Source organism: Pollicipes pollicipes, unplaced genomic scaffold (genome assembly GCF_011947565.3).
Source record: "Pollicipes pollicipes isolate AB1234 unplaced genomic scaffold, Ppol_2.1 Scaffold_4881;HRSCAF=5763_pilon_pilon_pilon, whole genome shotgun sequence".
NCBI classification, from domain to species: domain Eukaryota; kingdom Metazoa; phylum Arthropoda; class Thecostraca; order Pollicipedomorpha; family Pollicipedidae; genus Pollicipes; species Pollicipes pollicipes.
The window spans coordinates 54,960,838-54,982,311 of NW_023596576.1; the positions used below are offsets into that span (position 1 = coordinate 54,960,838).

At 54.3% G+C, this 21,474-nt stretch overlaps 1 pseudogene; it reads left to right on the top strand.

The window, feature by feature from the left end:
* Positions 1–379: 379 nt before the first annotated feature.
* Positions 380–21,474, top strand: part of LOC119100609 (uncharacterized) — a 28,135-nt pseudogene continuing 7,040 nt past the window's right edge.

Consider the following 21,474-nt stretch of genomic DNA (forward strand, 5'->3'; position numbering starts at 1 on the left):
CGACCCGGTGAACACAAGGACGTAATATGTCTCAAGCAGCATGTCCATGCCTTTCCAATAAATTATCATCAGGTCTTTGATACCAGCCCGTTTGCCCTCATCCCCCATCTCGGTCACCTGCAGCCAAGCCGTCTCCAGTAAAATCATGGCTATTGCATCTCCTTGCCTGACCGCCACAACTGTGCACATGATAGCAGTCCTCACCCGTCCGGCCCGGCGCATCTGCGCCGGTGGCGGCGGGTGCCGGCGCCGGCGCCGGCGGGCGGCAGCGGGCGGCAGCGGGCGGCCGCAGCTGTCGTCAGCGGCGCCGGCGCGGTCCGCTCGTGGCGACGGCGGCGGCGCACCGGCACTCGGCGGCGTGCAGTTGCGGGCGCAGCAGCCAGCGGCGATCGCTCCTCGCAGACCGGCGCGGCACGCACCGCTCTCTGACGAAGCTCAGCGCCGCCGCTGCACACGGCGCCGGATCCCCGAGCGCCGCTCCCAACGGCAGGTAAGCACTGGAGCCCGCTCCAGCCGCACAGCCGGGCAGCCTGCTGTGAGGACGGCCGCGATCGGCTGGTCTGCCGCGTGTCAGCAGACAGCTGATGTCTGTTGGTGGCCTGTTCACAAGGCCAGGTACTGTGCAAATCGCTAGAATTACGGTAATTTGATTCCTAGTCCTATTGGCTGCGAGCACAGATGCTACTCGGCTCAGCTTCCTTGTATCCCGGGGGCATAAATCTCCGAGGCCTAAGTACGCTTACGTGATTAAAGAAAATAACAGCGCGTTCATTAAAACCATGGATAACATCAAGGACCAAAGGCTCCAAATAAAGAAATGCTTCCTTTTTTGTTTTATAATGTGTTGTCTAGAGTCTGATTAGGACTTGGACCGTGAATTACGTCTATTTTCAAAAATGTCATTACAACCACCCAACACGAATTTTTGATGATGACGTGACCAGCGATCCACATCCATTGCACATATTTTGGCATTGACATGACGCAAACGCGGGATCGGCCGTATTCCACGGAGCTCGCTCAACTTACTCGTTATTCAAAACACTAGCAATATCTGCAAACACTTACGGCAGCAGCACAAGGCAGCAGATGTGCTGCCGTTTCTTAACAGCCGTGCATAGTTTTCAACTACCGTTTCGTAGGTGCATGCACTCCGTCCTTGACACCGGGCACATTTTATGATTCATGCCCCATGAGTGCGTTTCTCATGTGTCAATCGACAGACATCTCTTCTTCTTTCGTTCTCTTCTTGTTTTCGTTCTGATTAAAGTTGACTCCATCTCGGCGGCAGTTCGACCGCGGCGGTGGGAAATGAAAAGCAGTACTTATTGGCTTCTGATGTCCTGACCCCATGCAGCTCATGCCAAGTGAGGCCAGGCCACTCAGCTCACCGCCATGTACGTCCGTTTGCCACAACCGGGGCCTGAATGGGATTGTTACTAAATGGCCAATGGCCATACCACGGGCGTGAATTTGACCCAGACCAGGAGCCTGAGCCTGTCCCAATGCAGGTCCATGAGCCTGAACCTGTCCCAGTGTAGGTCCACGAGCCTGAGCCTGTCCCAGTGTAGGTCCACAAGCCTCAGCCTGTCCCAGTGTAGGTCCACAAGTCTGAGCATGTTCCAGCGCAGGTCCACGAGCCTGAGCCTGTCCCAGCGCAGGTCCACGAGCTTGAGCTTGTCCCATCGCAGGTCACAGCAGTACACCTAAGGAAAATCAGCTGTAGCGAACTTGGAGCCAGACGGTTCGGCTGAACCCTGTGCCTGACCGGCTCACGCCGTGTCACCGGTGAGGTCACGTGGCCGCGGGTGAGCGCGGAGTCATCCGGCCGTGGTCGGCCCTCACGAGCGGCACAGTCCATGTCTCTGCGGCGGCGGCTCGCTGGACCGACGCCGGCCCGTCCGGAGGCGGCGTGACCGGGCGGGCCGAGTTCCGGCATTCTGCTGATGGTAACTCAGTCGCGTCCCGGCGTGCTGCTGATGGTAACTCAGTCGCGTCCCGGCGCTCTGCTGATAGTAACTAAATCGCGTCCCGGCGCTTTGCCGAGGATAACTCAGTCGGATTTCGGCGCTGTGGTTATAGTAACACATCGAATTGCGGCGTTCTGCTCATAGCGACTCAGTCAGACCCCGGCGCTTTGCTGATAGCAACTCAGTCAGATCTCGGCGCTCTGCTTATAGCAGCTCGGTCGAATCTCGACGCTCTGCTGCTGGTAACTCAGTCAGATATCGGCGTTCTGCTGATGATAAATCATTGAACCTCGGCGCTCTGCTGACAGTAAATCAGTCAGATCTCGGCGCTCTGCTGATGGTAGCTCGGTCGAATTTCAGCGCTCTGCTGACAGCAGCTCAGTCGGGTCTCGGTGCCCTGCAGATTGTAACTCAGCCAGCTTTGGCGCTCTGCACATTATAACTCAGCCGGCTCTTGCGCTCTGGTTGTGGTAACTCAGTCGAATCTCGGCGCTCTGTGGATGGTAGCTCGGCCGGTTCTGGTGCTCTGCTGGTGATAACTCATTCGGATCTCAGCGCTCCGCTAATAGTAACTCAGTCAGATCTCGGTGCTCTGCTGATGGTAGCTCGATCGAATCTCGGCGCTCTGCTAATGGTAGCTCGGGCACATCCCAGCGTTCTGCTGATCGTAACTCAGTCGGATCTCAGCGCTCTGCTGACGGTAACTCACTTGGATCTCGGCGCTCTGCTGATAGTGACTCAGTTGGATCTCGGCGGTTTGGGGACAGTAACTCAGTTAGATTTCAGTGCTCTGCTGATAGTAACTCAGTCGGATCTCGGCGCTCTGCAGATTGTAACTCAGCCAGCTCCGGCGCCCTGCAGATTATAACTCAGCCGGCTCTGGCTCCCTGCTGACAGTAGCTCAGTCGGATCTCGACGTTCTGCTGATGGTAACTCAGTCGGCTCTGGCGCTCTGCAGATATCAACTCAGCCGGATCTCGGCACTCTGCTGATGCCAACTTCATCATGACTTGTTTTCCAATAACATGATAATAACATAAATTCCATAGACAGGCAGCTCAGTAGGGTTTTTTACGAGTGCAGTGATTGCTTATGCCAATGTGCAAAGTGACAACTCAATCGGTGTGGGCATTTCGCAAATGCCAATTTCCGGGTGCTAGCATTTAAATGAAGCGGTGTGGCCAGACTGATGAAGACTGATGATGGTACACTGCGCACGGCGATCCAGTTAGGTGCGGGTACTCCGGCGATACCACGCAGCCAGATCCCCCCCCCCCCCCCCCGACACTTAAGGCATTTGGTGGTGTAAAAGAGCTCCACAATGTTAGTGCGCGGATGCGGCAAAGCAGCCTGGTTGACACTGCAGAGGACAGCGCAGCCGGGGTGACATTGCGGAGGACGGCGCAGCCGGGGTCGGCACTGCAGAGGACACTGTGGACGAATCAAGGCGTTGCGAACGCTGCGGCGCGAGCAAGCTCCCGTGCGCCGACTGAATTGCCAAAACTGATCAAGAAGTCCTTCATGCCGTGAAGCTAAAATGCTCAATTACGCCATCAACAACGCTTAGTTTCATTACACAGCAAGTGTGTTCCATAAAAAATCATGCCAGGCATGCATTCATACACCACTGTCCTGTGATGGCAATGAAGGCAAATAGCTAGGTACGCATCGGCTTTGGAACAAAATCCACGCAACTGACTCAAGTTGGGAACGCAAACAACTAACCGCATTGGTGTTATGACGTTATAGCCCCGGTTCTCACGTTACTCGATAAATTATGAATTATTGATGACGTTTTTCAGATTTTTCGTAGGTGTTGCACCAAATATTACATGGAGAATTTAATTCGCCGACGAAAGTGAGGGTGCTGTTACGCATTTAGAAACTGGCTAAGCACCGTTTGTCGTGCAGAGACATTTTGCTCAATTAAACTAGTTTCAATGTTTGCATCTTTTGCGAGTAGTCATCGACAAAATTTAGGACTACGGACAAGTGCTACGGAGCCCTTTTATTTACTGACAATTGCAACTGCAACTGCAACTGATTTACTGCAACTCGCCAGCTGCCTGTTACCAGCGAAAAGGCGACCAATGATAGTCGCAGCAGGGTGCTTAGGTTTGAGGGCGGTCATGATTCTGTTTCGAACACATCCATTTGCGCTTTGGATTACATCGTTATAGTCCAAAAGGAAATCGTCAGAGCACCCCTTCCTTTGGTCGTTTTATCTTTGCGGTCATCGAAACTGATACCAACCCCACACATGTGTTAGACCTGAAGCGTTTGTTTTCGTTCCGGTCTTTCCTGTACGCGTTTTCGAGTTCACTGACACACGTTCGGGTGTCTTGCTTTCCCGAACAATGGCACGGGTCTATTCTGTATGATCACTGAATGCGAAACGAGATGACTGATAGGTGCATAATAAGCGTGCATCACCAGAATGTAAAACAGACCAAGGGTCCCGCAGTTTTATTGCAAGGATCAGCAATTCAGCAACTCAAAGTTATAAGCGGTGTTAATCAACTTGTCTCTAAGCTCGACGTCGCTTTCCAAGAGAAGCATCAGGGTGCTTTTGACTCGGCTGAAACTCAGCATACACTGACATCCCGCTTGACACTGCTGACACTCACTGCGTCAACCGTGCGGACGCACATCGGCCGGGTGACAACCTTGGTGTTCCTGCTACCCTGGCACTGGAATGACGCGCTGCAGAGACCTGGGCTGCCTTGATTCAGCCTGATCTAGATCGATCTCGTCGAACTCGGCAATTTGAGAGCCTAGGGCCATCTCAGAGCTTCAGTTTAAAGTCAGTCTGCAGCGCACTAAAGAACTACTGACTGACTCATGCAAATGTCATCTCCCCAACTCGCCACCTCACTTTCCGCTCCGCCTGTAACAATGACCGGCAAGCAAAGTGCATCGGGGTTGCACCGGGTCACCCAGTCCGTGGACCCACAGTGGCAACAGGCCCGCCCATGTCGGCCCTCTCACGAGGGCCCGCACGGCTCACACCGGAGGCTCCACCGATGCCTCCGAGGAGGCCCGCGACGGGACACGACGGCTGCAGCTGGCCCCCGGTACCGGTGCGGCGCCAGCAGACCGGAAAGATGGCCACAGTCCAGCTAACGGTGTGGACGCGGCGCGCGCCGACCGACCGTCCCCTCTCACGCCGGACGGCCAGCCCCGCCGCCGGCCGGCGCCGCAGCTGCCCCGCCGGCCGCGTCCGTCTCATCGCCTGCCGCGACCTTGTCGAGCGCGGCGCTGGCGCAGCGGAAGAGACGGACGGAAGACAGTGATTGGACGAGAGCCTCGTGCCGCGCTCGTTTGAGCGGGTCGGACAGGTGGCGGCAGGAGAGAGGCGCGTCGAAGCTGGCGGTGCCCGAGATTCCCAGTTGCGGTTGAATCGATTTGCCGCTTGGAGATGGAGCATACGTCCCACCCGGCGCGAGAAACGCTTGGCAGTTTCCCACGGTAACTGGGTAACGGATCGGAAGTACGTGTTTCGTTCCGACCACGGCATGCGTTTTTTGGCAACATGTTCCGAAGCCGATCATATTGCCTCAAACTGTATGCTAGTCGCTACAAATTAAGGTAACCAAACACGCCTGTGTTCGAGGAACGGTATTTAATATCACCGCAATAAAATGGATTGTTTTAATGGGTAAAGGCCGAATCAAATCATTTTGTGCATCACCTCACAAATGACGGCTTCCGTGGAGGAGTTTGCTATTCTTCAGGACATACATAGGCTTCGCAGCTCCTCCTGAATCTCTTGAAGGAGTTTGCTATTCTTCAGGACACACGTAGATTCTCAGCTCCTCCTGAATCTCTTGAAAAGATCGATGACCATTAAACAAAGCGAGTTTTTGCATTTGAATAGTTAGTAACGCACTTCTCCTGGTGATATTTCGGAAAAAATTATGTTTGATTCAGTTCTTAAGATGTTTTAATTCTTCAACACTTTCAACCCCTCTTGGCCTGCTCGGTGTTGACCGCATTTCGTACCATATCAAACTGTATGGTCAAACAAATGTGTGGTCAATGTGATGGGTTCTATTTGGTGTGCTTTGCTATCCGCTGAAGCGATGTTTACATTTGCCTGTCTACTCCATAGCTGGGTGCGCACCAGCTCTAGGGGAGCATGACAAACATTACGCAATATTTGAAAGTTTCCCATTGATCATATTCAATCCTTATTAAATCGAACCATGTGCAATCGAGACATGTTTGAAGTTCAGATGCCAATACGAAAGGTGCACCTGATAGCGGGCATACTTGCTCGCCATGCATACTTCATTTGCTTACCCACGCAGCTCCCGAAACCCTGCTGAAATATGCATGCTCACAATAGCGACACCGCAGCTCTGCGCGTCCGTCACCTGTACTACCGCGAGTAATCTCGGAGCAGTGGTGCCAGCGGGCTGCGTCACCTCTGTAACTGCGAGTTATCTCGGGGCGGTGGTGCCCCGCGCATTCTCTGTTACTGCTAGCAATCTCGAAGCGGTGCTGCCGGCGGGCCGCGTCACGCAGCAGCCCGCTGCCAGCGAGATCGCGTGATCACGTTCTCTGGCGGTGTTCGACGCCACCGCACGCCGCGGGAGCTAGGGATAACACGCCGTCTCGCGCACAATTAGCGACCAATGTTCGATTTATCACGGCTCTTCCAGTCGGCAGACGGATAATGGCGCCCCGTGTCGGACGTGACAGGAGATGGCTGAGGCCGGACGCCGTGACCATGACCGCAGCCCGGGTCCGGTCACACCGCCGGAGTCCGCTGACCCCACCGCCGGTCACAGCCGCGCACTGTCGGGAGAGCTGCGCAGAGACACAGGCCTGGTGCGTGCTCCCCATGACGAGCACGGGGCAGGGGTTCAGCCGCACGCACCAGTACGCGGCGGTGACTACCGCAGCGCAGATCGGAACGTAATACCAGCCCGACCCAGGGGGTCCAGGTCGGGACGCGTCGGCCCAGCTCTGGACACTCTGGCGTCTCTGGCGTCACACACCGGTAGGCGGCGGGGCGGTGGGGCCGAGCTCGGTCAAGGGATGGCCGTGATCCCGGTGCGAGCGGGCGCTGTCGGGCGCATCCACCTGCCACAATCAACCCACTTACGGCAGGCACCGATCGATCAGTGCGCCAATCTGGCGCGAATAACCCGCCCTCGCCATCGCCGGAGCGGAAAACGACGCGTCGCTGACACCGTGCCGCTTGGTGGCAAGTTGGCGCCTCAGCTCTCGAACGGTGACCGAGGCTGGTTCCAGCCCGAGACTGCGGTACCCGCAGAAATTGCCGTGATCGGTATCTGACAGGAATCGGGGTGATCTGGTGTAGGTCATATCGCAAAGTGTTAATGTATAAATAAACACGATTTGTTTTTTGCACGTCTTCTCACTTCGTGCAGATTTTTAGTATGAACAGCATACGTCCATGATAATTATTCGCATCGTGAGCATTGGACAACCTTTGTGAAGCCGTATCGGAAGAATCGGACAACATTCGTTGTGCTGTTTGTTAAGTGCCATTGAGGCCGTTTTGGTCTCACGGCTAGCAACACTCGTGATAACAGTCACCATTAAAGATTATGTTGACAGCTTCTCCAACAAATGTGTTGGTATTTTTTAATATGGGTAGGAGTGTTTACCTCGGTCGCGCCCTGTGCTTGACAGATTGCGAGGAATTCTATAGCATTACCAGGTTTAATGCATCTGATAGGCGACTCCTTATTTGGAGCTCGGGATCATGGATCAGGTTTTGCACAAAAGGCTTTGGGTATATGATTTGGACCGCGCTTGCAAACCAGCAAGGTTACATTAAAAACACCTCAAACTTACCCAGTCATTTACTGAACTAGAGAATATTTTGCATGTAATCTGCACTTACACATAGAAGCACTGTTTGGCGCAATTTATTTTTCCAGTGACCTGTTATGCAATGACCTCTGACCCACGAGCGTCGGGAAGTCCAAGACGACACAGTCTGCGCATTGTTTCAGGAACAATATGGCGCTCCAGCTGAGGAGGGGCGGTCGGCTCGCGCGCGATGTCGCCTGCTCACTGGTCCTCACGGCGCTCGCATTCTCCGCCTGTGACGGTATGTGACGCGGCGCTCCCGCAAATGCTTCATACCGGCGGTGACGATCTCTGAAGTAGTAACGGCTTCTGATTCCACGTAATCGTGACAATCTATAAGCTCCAATCGCCTCACATCGAGCTCACATGCTATGACGTTCTGTTCGTTGAGTGACGCCTTGGACAAGAACTGAGCTGCGACAAAGTTTTTCGTTGCCCTTGTGCGAATGCCATCGCGTTGTAATGAATGAGGGATTACCGGGGCTATTTGTCCTCGTTATGCTGTCAGCAGCGGTGTCAATAGTACGTCACTGTCTGTCTATGAGTGATGTTAACATAGGATACATAGAATCTGTTCAGAATATGCCATGTCAGCAGCATGAACGGTACGTTGCAGCGACGATCGCCTTTGAGAAGTTGACGGAGATGGACTACCGGGGCAACACGTACTACACCATCCGTAACCTGACGCTGTACGAGTGTCAGGGCTGGTGCAGAGAGGAGCCCGAGTGTCAGGCGGCCTCTTTCAGGTAACTTAAGAGGCATCACGTACTGCACCATCCGGAACCGGACCGATACGCAAGCGTTTGTAACTGTTATACTACTGCAATAAATAGCAGGTCAACAGTTGATAATAGAAGTAGATAATTCATACGCTTGGCTCATTACGTTCTTCATGGCGATCAACTGGATTATTTTACTTAGGCAGAGTCTTCAAAGCATCCTATAGCTGTCTGCGTTTTGTTTCTTTACTGGACGACTGTCTTGCAAATACGTTATTTTGGAATTCACCTTAAAACGATAAGATCATTGGTACTTTTGGCGTTCAAAATGCGTCAAAACCGCACACATATCAAACCGTCTGAATAGTTTGGCGTGCGCACTGTGTAGTAATGTCTTCCCTACTCTCCTCAGTTTCGTCACAAATCCACTGACACCGGTGCAGGAGACGGTGTGCCTTCTGCAGAACGAGACTTCAGCCAACAACCCATCAGCTCTGCCGAAGAGGGCCGTCAGCACCTACTACATGGTGAAGCTGCGCATACGCTCCGGTAGGTCGTCACCGACAAAGCTGCTCTAACTGGCCGAGCTAATTCAACCCCTGCCACAAATGCCAAATGTGCAGCATGATATGATCTTGTAGGTAGTGTAACGGGTGTACCCGTAGTAATGTGGTGTTTAAGAAATGTGTTAAAAAACGACTGCGGCATGTGGTCAACGACAATGAAAGCAACAAAGCCATCTAAATGTGGCGAGAGATAACACTTATAATCCTCCGGCACCGAAGAATGCAATCAATACCTCTTTGTTCGTAATTCACGCTTTCCCGGGGGACCTCTAAAGGTAAATGTTGCTGGGTTGATCGGTACATCGGCGTTCAGCCCCTTAAGGGAAGTGCTAACAGGTTGACTGGTGCGTCCGCGTTCGACCTCTGAAGGTAAGTACTGACGGGTTGACTGGTACACGCGCTGCTGACGGGTTGACTGGTACACCCGCTGCTGACGGGTTGGCTGGTACACCCGCTGCTGACGGGTTGACTGGTACACCCGCTGCTGACGGGTTGACTGGTACACCCGCTGCTGACGGGTTGACCGGTGCACCCGCTGCTGACGGGTTGGCTAGTACACCGGCTACTAACGGGTTGACTGTTACACCCCGTTCAGCCTCTCTGTGTCGACTGCTCGGCTCACTGGACACGGGACCATCAGCACGAAAAACAACAACATCTGAACAGCGCGAGGGGTGAGCGCAAAGGAGCAAATCCGTGTCGGTGTGAGCCTCAGATTGGAACTTTGAAGAGTACGGGGGAGTTCCTCTCTCCGCTTCTTTTCTGCCCTTTGTCTAATCACTTACATATGTATTCGTCAGAGCATTTCTCGTGACTGAGCAGGCACCTTCCATGCGGCTCACGAAGGTCAGCACTAGCGACACTCCGTCACAGCTCAGGAGTCAGATCCATTTCAACCCCGCAGCTTCCGCGCACGCGTGATCACAACAGATCTAAAAGCACCCATTCTTATTCACGTAGCGATATGAGACACACACGCACACAGACACACACACACACACACACACACACACACACACACACACACACACACACACACACACACACACACACACACACACACACACACACACACACACACACACACACACACACACACACACACACACACACACACATGATGGCTGTGAACCCGGTCGCCTGGTGTGGCAAGCGGCCGAACGCACCGCCTTCAACCGGGAGCCTTCAGCAATGACAGACCGGCAGTCACAAAAAGCCGCGACCGCCGGCCGGCGGCGCCGAAGAGCCAGCAATCGCGGCTCTGATCCGTGACGGGAGAGCGCCTCTCTGACCGCGGGCGACCTGGAGCGGCCCGGCCGCCGCCGGCAGCGCCGTGGCTCGAGCTCGCACATACCGAGCGACGCCTCCGCAAAAAAACAATGGAGCTGACAAAGGAATGTGAGGAGGCGCGCACGGCCGCCGGGCGTACAGCCACCGTGCGAGGCTGAAATACGGCCATGTGACGCGCGACATTTAGCGACGACGCGGCGCTGATACCGTGTCGAATCTCCTCAGAATGCCGAACAGTTAGGTCAGGTAACTGTTCCTTTTGTGTGGTCATGGCCCAGGCAAGACAGAAATTGCGTGCATCTTGCACGGGCCACTAGCTGAGCGCGGCGAATTGCCAACGGTTCCGGGCTTTGTGCTCTGATGACGTCATACGGGCTGCGCCCGGGCTGATATAACGACCACCGTTATGACCGAGAGATGGAGATCTGATCTTAATTGTGGCGTTTCGAACGGAAATAGAGAGATGTCAACGGGTCTTTCAGCCAGGAGGAAGCAATTGAGATGAAAAAGAACAGCTGACTTCGGATAATTTTACCAGCTTTGGCTCTGTTAAAGATCCGCGCATGGACCAAGAAATGCGAATTTGGCCGCGAACACTTTGGGGGACAAAGCAACATCAATCATTCGCGCCATTTGGGCTTCTTCCTTCTTCTCATAATTAGCGTCCTGTGTGACAGACAATGACATCAAATACTTTGGCTCGTTCTGTGGCTGAATGCCGGCAGCCGTTGTAACGCGATGCATCCCCGTTGCCATGAACTGAATGGCATGAATGCAAAATGACTTTCTACAGTGACATGCATGATAGTATTACATCAGTGGGTGCCAGATGTGCCAAACTACGACTTGCATGTGCAAGCTCACCGTCACAAATTAAGCTCCCGAGAAATGGTGTTAAGAACTTAGAGGGCTCAAACTTTGAGAACAACGGAACTGATACAAAACTTACTGGATTGTCAGTGAATGATCGCGTCTTAAAGCGAACAAGACACATCTGGCCAATTTGTGCTTACAGGAACCAATCGGGCCTTAAATAATCAAAAGTGGTGTTCTCCCATGATATAGAGATCATATTTAACATGCTTTAAGCATTTTCACGGCAACCTTTGTTTCCGTCGCATATATCAAATGTTTGCAGATGTCCAGACCTTTCCTTCTCGATTCACTCTGTACTCTGCGCAGCTTTTAAAGCCGAGTAGATATATATATATATTTGTTTTCTCGAGTCGTCGTCATCCCTTCGCGTGAGCCCCCTTCATGCACCACTGTAGTATTCGTGGCTCTACTGCACGCATCGTTCCGTGGAAAGCGCCCTTGACTTGTGCGGAAATGCAGTCTCCGTTGTAGTGCACCAGTTATCGGCGCCTTCGGGCCGCAGTGCAGTGCAGGTCGATACATGCTTATGTTTCGTTATCCAATCCTTCCATTTCTATGGTCAGGTTTACTCTTAAGATGCGGGAGATCATCTACCCACGGGCTTGAGACGCAATAACGATGTGCGTTTGGTTTAGATCTACGCCTTCCTATTGGGTCGACAAGGATGAAAAACATTGTTGCCGGGTGACATCACGCGGTTCGTGAAAAATCCTGGCACTGTTCGTCCAACAGACTGAAGCAAAGCTGTCCATCAATAGCGATCACTTAGGTGGCGGGTTGGTATCTACACAACACATTGTCCTTGGCAAGGGCTGTGTTTCCAGCTTACGTTTCACGAATAGACAGGTCCCATGCGCTTTGTTCTATATGTTCACCGTAGCCCAGCACTACATTTCAGCATTTCCATTAACACCCATTTTATCGGTTTGTACTGCGTTCAAATCACCGTTTCTCGCCACTACGCTGATGGCAATGTTGGCAAGATGAATGAACTAACGCCTTTAAGAGGGCTTAACGAACAAGCCGATGTTTTCCAATCACCTGAGTCAGTGCGAGGCAATGCGGTTTTGCGGCATGCGAAGTACTAGCAACTGGCAATGCTGGCAAGGTGATTGAGAGCGTACATGCGACAAACACACCATATCGTCCTTTCCTAGATAAGTCCGCCACCACACGGATGTTAAACTTGCTCGTAATAACATCATCTTATTTTCAGACAACGTCTGTAATCGCCCCTGGACGTTCGAACGCGTTCCCAACAAGATGCTGCAGGGTCTGGATAACGCGCTCATCTTCACGTCGACGAAGGAAGCCTGCCTTGCAGCGTGCCTCAACGAGGTGAGCCGTTCATCACGCACAAACGCAAGTGCCACCGCTGCTTTGTCCTACCGCAGGCACCTACCGCAAACTCATGCAGAGCCGCTATGTGTATGGCTTTGGGCACCAGCGGCATGTGGCAGGCGTTCACTAATTGCGGCACACGACGGCGCCTCCTTCACAGCGTACGCAGGAATGTGCTCCTTCGGTGTGTGAACGCTTTCGGAAGGCGCGCTCGGAAGTTCCCAGGCCGCGTTACGCTCGCTTGCCACCGGTCTCCAAGTGCTGTGATTGATATCGTGGTTCATCTGTTAAAGAACAAGGCAGGCAACGGCATATCATGACCTCGCGGTCCCTGGTCTCGCTGACCCATAGGTCTGGCCCCGCCTGACCAGGAGAAGCTCATATATCCCAGACTGATTTAAGCTTTTCTGACTATTGTGACTTTGTTGAGCCAGTCTCGTCAAATTCCGGCTAGTCTTTCTTACGCTAGCATGGTCTCTGGTCTAGTCCGGTCCAATTCGATCCGGTCTCGTTTGTTTTATGGTATTGTCGGTTCTATAGTTGTTAATTTGGCCATTTCTTCTATAGTCTTTGGTCTATACTCTACAGTTTGTTCTTGTTTGTCTATGGCCTTGTCCACTCAACTCATTTCAGTCTTGTTCAGCCCAGCCCCATGTGATCCTACCCAAGTATAACTGGCCCCATCTGTCCTGGTCCGGTTGGGTTGCGTTGTCGTTCGGCCAGGACATCAGGCGTCAGTGTCGTCCGGTGACCGATGTCGCCCCTCCCCCTGCCAGCGCCGCTTTGTGTGCCGCTCGTCCGAGTACAACTACGTCACTCTGCAATGTCACCTGTCGGAACACGACCGGCGCACGGGCGGACAGTCGGCCAACATCGTCGACGTCCAGGGCGTCGACTACTTCGAGAATCTCTGCCTCAACGGTACGTCACGGACAGTGTATGGCCCCGGGGAAAGGTCTTGCATGGTGTATTGGCAATGACACGGCTGATGGAGTCATATCTACATGTACACGCGGCACGTACGCGTTGAAGGAAGCGGGGTTCATTCGCCGGACGGAGACATATCATGCCGCAATCTTCTTCACGATTTACATTCCACTCTAATCGATATGCTGGCTGAAAACAGTGAGCAGAAATGCTTAATACCAACATGAATAAAGGTATTTCAGCTGCCTGCTATCTGATAAATAATTGCAATACACGATGAAAACCACATCCCTCCGTCAAGCGTTATTTGTTGTTTGCAGCGATTGTCGTTTCGCATTGGTTTTCATCCCTGTTGAAGGCAATGATATTCATACCACGCTTATGAGATTACGGTCGTAGTCATCAATTCAGCAGTATTGGGATCTGTAATTCCTATTTTTCCTTATGAATGATCCTATGCGTATTAATTGTCCAAACAGGTTGCCGAGCACCGGTTTCAGTATCGCGGAGTATAGTTGTGAGGGCGATTCCACCATCTAAGTGTATAGCGACACGGGCGGCTGCTTCCCTGTGGTATCATTCTGTATCCTCTCCTCTTGTGCCAATTATTCTTCAGGCATCAGTCGAGTGGAAAATTGAAGCCGCCACCATAAAACGAGCGTGGTATCGGCGCCGCTATTGAGCCGCGGCTGCCCAGGTACAGCGGTTCGTCGTGCCACCGCTATCTTTGTATTGGGCCAAACCACCCGGCCGCGTCCACGCAGGGTACATCGTGTCCTGACAATTGGGTCGCCGGTCCCCGGACCTGGGTTTACTGCCCCTGGGCCGACCTAGAACATTCACCCCGCAGAGATAATTAACCTCCACCTCTTCTCCACCTTCTCTCCCCTGCCAATCAACGGCTAGAAGAGCCGCCCACCACTTCCGTCGTGGACATCCGTGTACCGTTGTCCCCTGGACTCACCGCCGTCTCCAGTCCGCTCATTGGCCCGTCGCCGCCGCGCCGCGGCCGGCCCGTGCCGGTCATTAGCGTCGGCTGGCGGGGCGGCGCCGCCCCTGACCGCCGCTCTGGTGACACAGTGCCGGGGCACGCGCCGCTGCACCGGCGCCAGCGGTGCGCGCGCCGCCCGTTAGCCCTCGGGCGCACCGGTGCCGGCCCGCCGGCGCCGACCGGCCCCGGCTGAGCCGGCAGCAACGGCGCCGGCGAGGTCGAGGGCCGCGTGCGGCTCGTGCTGACGCGACGTCTTCATGTATTCGGAAACAACTTTGGCTGACAAAGCGTGAGGTTTCCAATCGCCAGGGAACACGGTCGAAACGCGAGTTAAAGACATGAGTCACTGCAGCAGGTGTCATGATGATTCGTCGATGCTTAGGATCCAGAGCGTGTCCGCCGCCTGTCACTGTAATTGACCTCGGAGCCATGGGTTTGGGCCATCTTTGTTCATAAGTTGTTAGCTACCACGATGATGGGACAAAACCCTACCGTTACGGTAAAACTATATTTGTCATGCAACTATGCGTGAACAACCTACACGCCCACTTATTTCCTGTGCTTAGAAACACCTGAGCCCGGATATTTTCGGTCGCTTTGTTGATAGCGACAAGCCGTTCAGTGCCCTTGGATACGCCCCTTTGCAAGCACGAGTTGTTAAAGTTACCGCGACGAAAACTTATTCTGGATCAAGGATAAATGGCGTTGATATCCTAACGAAAGACTCCGATGATATTGGCGTAATGCCAGACGCAGCATCACAGTGGGGTCTGTGCAGCATCGAGGCTTGATGTCGCCGATGCAATGCAGTTTCGCCGCGGCCTGCAAGTGTACGGCGTCGCTGACAACCAGTCAACTTGTCAACTTCCCCCCGGCCGTGCAAGGAAGATGGAAGTCCGCGGCGCGCGGCCGCTGCAGTGTCCGCTGGTGCAGTGTCCGCTGGTGCAGTGCAGTTTCGCCGCTGGCCCGCTCAAGTGATGCCGCGGATACAGCGCAGTGTTGCCGCCGGCGCACGTGCAGTGTCGCTGAGCGTTCGGTTCTCAGTTACCGTGAGTCGGTGCAGTGCGGTGTCTCCGCTTGCGCCACGCCGTACCGCCGCCGGAAGAGTGAAGTGTCACGCTGGTGCAGTGCCGTGTCGCCGCCAGCCCGGTGCAGTGTCGCCGCCAGCCCGGTGCAGTGTCGCCGCCGAGGTGTCGCGCCGAGGCGTGACGTCCGCACCGTTCAACGGTAAACGTGCCGCCTTCGACGGCAGATGGTTACCGGCCGGCGCGCATGGCCGCCGGCTGACGCCTCGGCGGCGACCGGCGCCGCCGCCAGCAGAGCGAGCGCCGCGCCGCGAGCAGCGCCGGCGAACCCGTGCACGCACCGCCGCGGAGCGGATCGTGTCGGAGGCGCTCCGACCTGTCAACAGATCGCTCCGACCATCAGACGGCTGCTGAATGGACGGCACCGTAAGGAAGCGGGCGGGCTCGGCCAGCCGCGCCAGGAAGTCATGACCATTGGTAACGAAGCTTGACGTCAACAATGCTCGGCGCTCGCACGCGACCACCGGCATACGGCGACTACAGTCAACCGCGGCAGCGTAATGACAGGCAGGCGTGCGCTTGGCGTTGAGAGCTGGTCGTTTTCCGCCATAAGCAGGCGGCTCAGTGATGAGGATATCACGGAGACATTTCATATTCGACGAATGCGGGAACTAATGCATGTACCTGACCCAACGGGTTCACGTTTATGAGACTATTTCAGTGAAATGTGCGAAAAAGGACGTGGAAAGCATGTGTAACCACCTAAGCTGGTCCAGTCACCTCAAAAAGCCATGAGAAACCGTCAGAAAGCTGCGACGACCACGGGCGTATTTTAACAACTATGTTATCTTGTTTAACGCGTAATACATTTGCACAGATGTGTTAACTGAACAGAACTGTGCATTTGTGAGAACAACACCACAGCATCCATGAAAAACCTATCCAACACCGGACTGGCATTGACAACACGTAGTTATGTAATTAGTGAAGTGCCTCAGCTGTTGTTTTCATTTGATTGGACCGTATGAATCGAACGGTGCTTCGCAGTGCGCATGCAGACGCCCTGTCGTTTACTGCTACGGTAGTCGCGTGCAGCGAAGCGTTACAACCAAATGCATGGTCATGCATGCATGTCAATGACGGGCAACGGTAGATGTTGTCCGGGCAATGATTCACGCGGTACGTTGCGCTGGGATTGCTTATGTCGTGCTGCGTTATGTCATGACAGGTCTGCAATGGCGGCAGTGGCAACAGACGCTGGGAGATTATGAGGCCGGACGCGCTGCAGTGCGCGACAAACCCGGATGTGGTTGATACGCATGCATTTGGGACATTCATCGTGAAATGCTTAATTCAATTTCAAAATGTGCTTAAAGTTGGTATGAATATTTCAAAACTTTTGGAAATTCGAAGCAATTCATGCCGGCGAGAAACCTTTCTCTCAATCATGAGCGTTGTGTTGAAAGCAACAGCTACGTTGTTGGAACAGCTTGGAACTTAATCTGAATGTATCATTTTTCACAATATTTTATAAACTTAAAGAGTACCTGGGTACAAGCTTTCGTAAAACAGCCATGTCACCTGCGATGCAAAATATTCGCAATTGAAGACAAATTCTGTTCAGTGCATGGCAAGTAAAACTAAGTAATTCATTGAAATCTCGCTCCGACCCAATACAGCATCGGTTTCAAAATGTAAGCGAATGATTAAAACCCTTCACGGCACCATCATGTGATGTCAATATCTCATATTGATATGTTAATACGTCCATTAGGATGCACATCATCACTAACCTCGTTGCGAACACATTTATCCCCAATTTTTTTTCCTAGTGTTGCATACGTAAAGGAAGGAATGCAGATATGCATGTTTACGGAGATATAAAGGAAAGCATAAAATGCTCTCCTGTTCTGTACAGTGTTAGACATTTTGCAGAGCACACATGAGCCAAAAATGTACGTCACGTACTTTCATCTGTCCATGATACATTGCCTTAAGTTTTGAGCAGTTAGCTTGATATCAGTACCTGATTTGACACCCACTACACCCGGACTCCACCACACTCTCCACCGATTTTTACACATCACATATACATGCTAGCGCCTTACATCACTCACATTTCCGCGAGCGTCAGAATCTGCAATCCAGGTACATGGCAGCCCCCAGGATCTCACTACACCTACACCTATGTCGCTTTGCTGACTCCAAGCTTGTTTTGTTGAGGGTTGACAGAGGTCTCGACAAGCACGCCACAAGACCAGGACCTTGCCCCACCGGAATGTGCATATAATGTATGGTTCTCGGCGTCGAGAGGACCGGGACGGGAGCACCCCGGGTCACCCATCCCTGGTGCCGGGTATGTAGCCAAACATATCGTATGTTGGGCAGTGCTGACAGGCAGAGTATTGCACGCACAGCGCGGGCGCCATCGGTCACTGATGGCAGAGATCAGTCAATGACGCCCCGTTACGCTCCTCTCCAGGCAATGAGGCGTGCAAGGGAGAGCGCGAGTTCCCCGCGCCCAGTCTGGGCATTCCGAACGACATCATCAACCGCTACGTGGACACCAGCTACTACGTCGACCTCGAGCTGATGGTGGGTGGTGGTGAAGGGCTCAGCTGATGGTGGGTGCCGGTGTAACGGGAGGGCTCGGCTGATGGTGGGTGCCGGTGTAACGGGGGGGGCTCGCCTGATGGTGGGTGCTGGTGTAACGGGAGGGCTCGGCTGATGGTGGGTGCCGGTGTAATGGGAGGGCTCGGCTGATGGTGGGTGCCGGTGTAACGGGGGGGCTCGCCTGATGGTGGGTGCTGGTGTAATGGGAGGGCTCGGCTGATGGTGGATCCGGTGTAATGGGAGGGCTCGGCTGGAGCTGGGTGCCGGTGTAACGGGAGGGCTCGGCTGATGGCGGGTGCCGGCGTAACGGAAGGGCTTGGCTGATGGGGGGGGGGGGGGGGGGTGTAATGGGAGGGCTCGGCTAGAGCTGGGTGCCGGTGTAACGGGAGGGCTCGGCTGGAGCTGGGGTGCCGGTATAACGGGAGGGCTCGGCTGATGGTGGGTGCCGGTGTGATGGGAGGGCTCGGCTGATAGGGGGTGCCGGTGTAACGGGAGGGCTCTGTTGATGATGGGTGCCAATGTAACGGGAGGACTTAGCTGATGGTGGGTGTCGGTGTAGCGGGAGGGCTCGGCTGATAGTGGGTGCCGGGGTAACGGGAGGGCTCTGTTGATGGTGGGTGCCGGGGTAATGTGAGGGCTCGGATGGTGGTGTCTGATGCCGGCGCCTCGGCGCCACCCTGCGCGGCCACAGACAGATGCTGGGACGACTGTCCGTACCTAGTTGCATTGCCTGCTGCTTGCCTCACAGAGGTCCATGAGTTAACCGGTTGTTTGAGTTTGTAATTATGGACACCCTCGTTCGTTATTAACCGGACAGTTGATTCGACATCCGCTGGGAGGATGCAGCTTCTCGCCCATTTTTTACGGCTTTTGTTTATGCGATGTGAAGGCTAAAAACGTAGAGTAGAGAAAAAAAACGTAGAGAAACACGGAGCGCCGGCACTTCTTGCTTGCCATGCATGTCCTCACAGTCCGCCCACGTCCTATCCCAAACAGTCTAGCTCGTGACTGGCGCCCCTCGGCTGATCTGGAGCGACCTCGACCGCCAGGCCAACAACGCGGACGCTTGCCGGCGCGCCTGCGAGGTGGAGAACGAGATCATGTGCCGGTCGTTCCTGTACCACGGTCCGCCGACGGGCACCACCTACAACTGCCAGCTGTTCCACCTGGACCATGTGACGCTGCCGGATGGTGCGCTGACATTCCTGTCCAGCGAGCGGCCGCTCATCGACGTGGGCGTCGAGCCCGGCGTCTACTACGAGAACGTTTGCCGGAGTGAGTCGGCCGCGGCTGGGACGACGCCAGGGGGCTGGTGCTCGGCCTCCGTCCGGTCCCCGATGGCACCGCCTCGCTCGGCGGCGCGCGCTCCCTCTTCTTCTCAGCGCGCTCGCCTGTCGTGTTGCTCAGTGTCAGAGTGCCGCCTCCAGATGTGTCCCGGGCCCGGCCACTGTCGTGCTCGCCGGACTTTTGTAACGGGCTGCGATGTTATGTCGGGCGAGGCAGAGTGTCTCCCGTCATCCAGTGAGAGCGTCCCCCGTCATCCAGGGAGAGCGTCTCCCGTCATCCAATGAGAGCGTCTCCCGTCATCCAAGGAAAGCGTCTCCCGTTATTGAGGGAGAGCGTCTCCCGTCATTAAGGGAGAGCGTCCCCCTCATTCTGGTAAAGCGTCTCCCGTTATCTAGGGAGAGCGTCCCCGTCATCCAGGGAGAGTGCCTCCCGTTATTCGCCGACAGATCATGCCCATCGTTGGTGAAACATGATGTCGTCGTTCGAGCCCATAGTACAGCCTTTAGGCCATGTAGCTTCTTCTTGCGCTATTGCAGCTATCACTATCGGCGCCTGCTTTTGTGTTACTTTGTCCTCAGCTTCGCAGTCTGTTTTCAAGCCCTCCGCTTGCTCTGGTAGGTTACGGTGCGTTGCCTGAGAGTTGTGTGTTCCTTTCAATAATCATTTAGTTCTGGTTGAACACATGTTGGGTCACCTGTGGGAGGGAAGCCCTTCAACACTGCAAAGCCGGCATTTCTTTTTCAGAATCTGTGTGAGTTGTTCATCTCGAACCCGTGGTGCTGTCTTACATGACCAGGTCCCCGGTGTTGTCTCCCTGAAAGTTATGCCATACCCTATGGGATACTCGTATTTTACGCCTTCTGAGGCTGCTGTCTTAGGGCCCAGCTGGCTGCCGCTCCTCAGGTGGTTAAACCGATGCGTCGGAAGCCCAACGACCTGCACCGCCTCCCAAAAATTGCAGCTGAATTCAGGCGGTGTCCCAAAACATCCGTAATTGTCGCTTGGCCCTGGTCCCTTTCATGTTACTCAAGTTAGCGCATGTAGACTTTGCTTCGGGATCACTCCCCCGCGCCGTATCAGACCTGGCGTGTGCACTGAGCAGGTTGTGTCCGGCAGATCGCACGATCGAGCAGAAACTAATTAATTCGTGTCACACGGCACCTGAAGCTTATGTGCTGCGGCGAGGAATAATGGCTTAACTGTGTGGCTGATGTGCGGCTTTCATAGATGTCGCTGTCTGTTCAGGAAAGATGGCGGTACTGTTTCATCAGTCCGTCTAGTGGAAGGTGCTCAGAGTTGTATGCATTTCCCACCGGTTAGATTGCTGGAAGCATTCCATAAGTTTTTTACCGCTCCATCACATCAGAGGATGCCCTCCATCCGAGGTCGAGTGAAGGACATTCCAATAGGTTATTAGCAGTCTGAAGCACGTAACCGCTTGGCGCCTCGATACTAATTTCCAATCTGATTCTCTGGCACGATCAGTCGCATTTTGCACCTCACGTAGCGTATAAACTGTTTAGCTAGCGGGTTTCTTGTAGCACCATAGCATTGCCTAGCACATCTCTTTAGCACATGTAGCACCTACTGGTACTAGGCCTGTCGTAGAAGCCTATCACCAAAGTGTCTCCTGTAGCACCCGTGACTGGCGGATCTCGTTCTCACACGACCACGTGACAGGACGCCACGCCGACCCGCACTGACCCACGACTGGCACGTGACCTTCTCCGCACAGGCAATGCCTTGCACCTGCTGAGCGTGCGCCGGCCTGCGGCGCCGGCCGGGCCGGCCGACCCTCCGCAGAGCGATGCCGGCCTGGTGGCCAAGATTCCGCCGCAGTTGCATGTGCCGGGCATTGGCCAGGTCTATCTAGGTACGACGGCGCGGCGGACGGGCCGAGCTCTGGTGACTGTGGACGGCGGACGCTGGTGTGGGGCAGCGGCGGCACGCGGGCTCTGGTCCTCCGCCGCGGGTGATCTCTTGTGCATGGTGCTTGGTTGGGACGGCGGACGCGGGTGA